The sequence below is a fragment of the Jatropha curcas genome, chromosome 11 (assembly GCF_041381405.1).
Source record: "Jatropha curcas cultivar XTBG-Jc1 chromosome 11, XTBG_Jcur_1.0, whole genome shotgun sequence".
Taxonomy (NCBI): domain Eukaryota; kingdom Viridiplantae; phylum Streptophyta; class Magnoliopsida; order Malpighiales; family Euphorbiaceae; genus Jatropha; species Jatropha curcas.
In genome coordinates, this window is record NC_143161.1 from 9919762 (window position 1) to 9924417 (window position 4656).

The 4656-nt window shown below is 35.9% G+C and overlaps 1 pseudogene; it reads right to left on the reverse strand.

Moving 5' to 3' along the window:
* Positions 1–483: 483 nt before the first annotated feature.
* LOC149492541 (methanol O-anthraniloyltransferase pseudogene) lies at positions 484–3506 on the reverse strand (annotated as a pseudogene).
* Between the last annotated feature and the right edge of the window lie 1150 nt (positions 3507–4656).

A 4656-nucleotide genomic window follows, 5' to 3' on the forward strand; every position in this document is an offset into this window, starting at 1 on the left:
CCTAGTGGGTTAGAAAAGTTTCTCTCCTCTCTCAATTTGTATATTTCTTCAGTGAAATATAAATTTGGTAGTGCTCGAGGACGTAGGTAAAATTGGCCGAACCTCGTTAAATTTTTGTGTTTCTCTTATTTATTGCTTTTATCTTTATTTATTTAATAGCTATTGTTAGGCAAAAATATTTTTAGTGGTTATTGTCTAATTAATTACTTCTAGGTAAATTCTGTCAAACAACACGAATTTAGTCCAAGGCAAGTGGATTTTAAATGAGACTATTTGTGACTCCTCCACTTATCTGGAAATTTACCTGGTGTATTTACTCAGTACAGTAATTCACAAAATGCTTTTGGTGGAAAAAGCTGAATTTCCACAACACTAATGACAATATTAGGCCTATGAAGTAACAAAGTCTTACGATCCTTAACAATGACACCAATATCAGAAAAATCAGGTAAAGATTATTGGTTTCATAGTAAAATCAATAGATTATTGGCCGGTTAATTTCATGAGCTCATCTTGAAACCTTTGCATAACATGTGCAGGCAACCAAATGGGAAATAAAATCCCATCCTCTTCTTTACAATTTTTAAAACAAGCAAAAATACTTATATAAGAAAATGCTCCAGTTGGTCCCGCATAAACTGGATTTTCCCATCCAAAATCAATTTCAGCAAGCCCTGAATTTGTATCAACTGAAAGGAAGTTGAAACCTTTAGTAAAATGTGGTTTAACCCTTTATAACTAAAAGATCTATAACTGACCTTATATATTCTTCACTTATTTTATTCTTGCAATTCTTCACTAACTCAAGTGCATACCCTAATCGGTTTTTACATAAGAGTCCAACATTTGAGAGCACCGCGGGGAAAATGAAAGAATTACCATAGAATCCACCCGTAATTGCATGCATGGATTAGCAGGAACACTTGTTATGCATGATAGGCTAACGATTTCATTAGGATCAAGTTGAAATGCAATTGTCCGGCATTTCTGCAAACAGCTGGTGAGCACTTCATAAGTTAAGGAATCACGCATGTGGGGAGGAAGATGGTTCTTTATTGATTGTATTTCTTTACAGCAAAAAAAAAAAAAAAAAGAACGATGAACCATATTTGGTTAGTCCAAATTTAATGACTTCCTGTTGTTTGAGTCCTGGTATTCGTGGTGTATACATGTGAACTTCGGTGGATTTCTTGCACATAATATTTCTCTTTGCCAAACAGGGAGTTGAAATGGTGTTTTTGCTCCTTTTGCTATTTCTCCAGTTGCTTTCAAGAATTTTGCTAAGCCAGATGAGCCACACATTGTGTGATTTAAACGTATTGTAAAGATAAATCCTCCACATGTTAAAAGAGTTACCTGAACAAGAAGCATATAGCCTGTATGGGCTCAAATGTAATTTACCAAGAACTCTTTTATAATTTTGTAAGGATAAACTCGTAATTACAGATATTTTGATCGCTTGGTCAGTTGAGCTATCGGATCTGTTGTTGTGCTGTATTAACCCTCTTCATTCGTTAAAGAGGGTAATGTCATTTTTTCATGACTGTGACAATATTTGACAACTACTATAAATATTTGCTTTCTTTATTCTATAATATTTACTTACCAATCACACTTTCTATTTTGGTTTTAACCGGTTAATTTTTGACCGGTATTTCAAATTTTCTTTATTTAATTACTCTCAAGAGCATTAAAGATTATTCAATAATACTAATTGTTTTAATAAATAATAGTTGTAGTTGTTATCTTTTTTAAGGAATGGGAGAACATTGAAATTTAAATCTATTGTCAAATCATGTATACACTTAACACTAGACTATGCTTTGGTATGCAGCTATTGTAGTAGTTATTAATGGTTCTACTAGTAGTTGTTTAATTTAAAATGATAAAAAAAATTGCATTAAACATGTAATTAGCTGAACGGAAATTTGATTAGAGAAACACCAAAAATAATTTGCCCAACAATAGCTATTAAATGGGTAGTAATAAACCAATGCTTCACTTAGTGCTTTTCTTATAACTACGACCTGGTCCTTTCCTTTCGTTAAAGGATCACCACGATAAAACAGTATAAATGAAATTTGAAAATGTAAGCCTTCTTGATCGTCTATGTCCGAAAGATTCTTTAGTTCACGAGGTGTCGGTTTATTAGGGCCCCGATAATAAAATTACGAGAATAATTATGGCAGCGGAAAAGTATAATTGTGACACACAGAATTTACATAGTTCACACTTAACTGTTTAGGGCTACTGGACAATTCAGAATTATTCTTCCACTATTAAAAAATAGTAGGCTTACAAAGCGAGTAATACAAAAATAGTAGCACTCAAACGTGTTTCCCAAAAACATCCAAAAATCATTTCCTCACTATTTTCTCTACCCTAGTTTTAGGAAACACTTCCTAAAACTAAATAACTCTCTCTCAAAAACACATAGGATTTTCTTTCTCTTCTGTGAGTTGTTCTTAAGGCATGGCTAATCTCCTCTATTTATAGAACAAAACGCATATCGAATGAGCTATACAATTCCAGTGCAAATTGGAAACCACTTCCAATTTGCACAAATTTCACGGCTGCCGCCTGATTTCTTTATTTCTTCCTCCCTTTCCTAACTTCTATTTTTATTTTTATTTTTCTTTTCCAAAAAAAAAACGCGTGGGTCCTGCACTTGAGTGGGGACACCACCTTTTCCCCTTCTCCGTAGGCAAAGCTTTAGTCATCATATCCGCGCCATTATTATCAGTGTGAATCTTTTCTATCTGAAATGACTTCATCTCCAGCGCATCACGTATCCAATGATACCTCACATCAATGTGCTTTGACCTTGAATGAAAGGTCGAATTTTTGCTGAGTCGTATCTCGCTTTGACTATCACATAGCAGAATGTACTTCTCTTGTTCTATACCCAATTCTTGTAGGAATTTCTTCATCCACAAGAGTTCTTTGCTAGCTTCTATAATGGCAATATAGTCCGCCTCAGTGGATGAGAGTGCAACGCATTTTTGTAATTTAGATTGCCAAGAAACTGCTACTCCTGCAAGGGTCATCAGATATCCAGAAGTTGATTTGCACGAATCAACATCACCACCGATATCTGCATCTGTTTAACCTTGTAACACAGGTCTATTATCACCAAAACATAAGCAGATTTTGGAAGTGCCTTTAAGATACCTGAGACTCCAATTCACTGCATTCCAGTGTTCTTTACCTGGATTTGAAAGAAATCGACTAACAATACCAACAACATGAGCAATATCCGGTCTTGTGCATACCATGGCGTACATCAAGCTGCTAACGGCGGATGCATAAGGAATCTTCTTCTGTTCTTCTTTTTCTTTTTCATTCTCACTTGAAGGACATTGACTGAGACTTAATTTGAAATGACCTGCAAGTGGAGTACAAACTGGTTTAGCATTGCTCATATTGAATTTGCTAAGAACTCTCTCGATGTACTTCTCTTGAGACAGCCATAACTTTCTCTTTTTCCTATCTCTGGGGATCTTCATTCCAAGAATCTATTTTGCCGATCCCAAATACTTCATGGCAAAGGATTTTCCAAGCTCCCTTTTCAAGCTCTCAATTTTCTTAGCATCATGGCGACAATTAGCATATCATCCACATATAACAAGAGAATGATAAAGTCGCCTTTACGAACTTTTTCACAAACACACAATGATCAGAAGTAGTTTTCTCATACCCTTGATTTACCATGAAAGAGTCAAACTTTTTATACCACTGTCTGGGAGCTTGTTTGAGGCCATACAAGCTCTTCTGTAATTTACACACCAAGTGTTCTTTGCCTTTGACTCTGAACCCTTCTGGCTGCTCCATATAAATTTCCTCCTCTGAGTCACCATGGAGGAAAACGGTCTTTACATCAAGTTACTCGATCTCCAAATTCAAGCTAGCTGCTAAACCGAGCACAACTCTGATAGAAGACATCTTGACTACGGGTGAGAAAATTTCTTCAAAGTCAACTCCTTTCTTCTGACCGAATCCCTTTCACAACCAGTCTTGCCTTATACCTTGGTTATGAGTTGTTCTGTTCAATCTTCAACCTAAACACCCATTTGTTTTTTAGTGCCTTTTTACCTTAAGGCAGTTTCACCAACTCATAAGTCTGGTTCTCATGCAAAGACTCCATCTCATCTTTCATGGCTTTCCACCACTCATTCTTTTTACAATCTTCCATTACCTCCTGGTAGTTCTGTGGTTCTCCCCCTTATGCCAACAAGTCATACTCATTAAGAGAATATCTCTGGGAAGGTATCTTGCCTCTCGTAGATCTTCTCAATTGAGGCAGTTCTTCTGTAGGACATGGTTCAGCATCATTCTGAACAGGTTCACCATCGTCTTCTTAATCACTTTGTGGTTCTACACGAGGTTCTGCATCAAGACTAACAGGGAACTCATTGATAGACTCTGGCTTTTCATTTTTCTCAAAGTCTTCAATGGTTTGGTCTTCCAGGAATACTACATCTCTGCTTCTGATGAGCTTCTTTTCAACTGGATCGCATAATCTATATCCAAGATCATCATTTCCATAACCCAAGAAGATACACTATTTTGACTTCGAATCAAGCTTGGATCTTTCATCTTTTGGAATATGAACAAAAGCCCTACAACCAAATATTCTAAGATGATTGTAAGAAATAT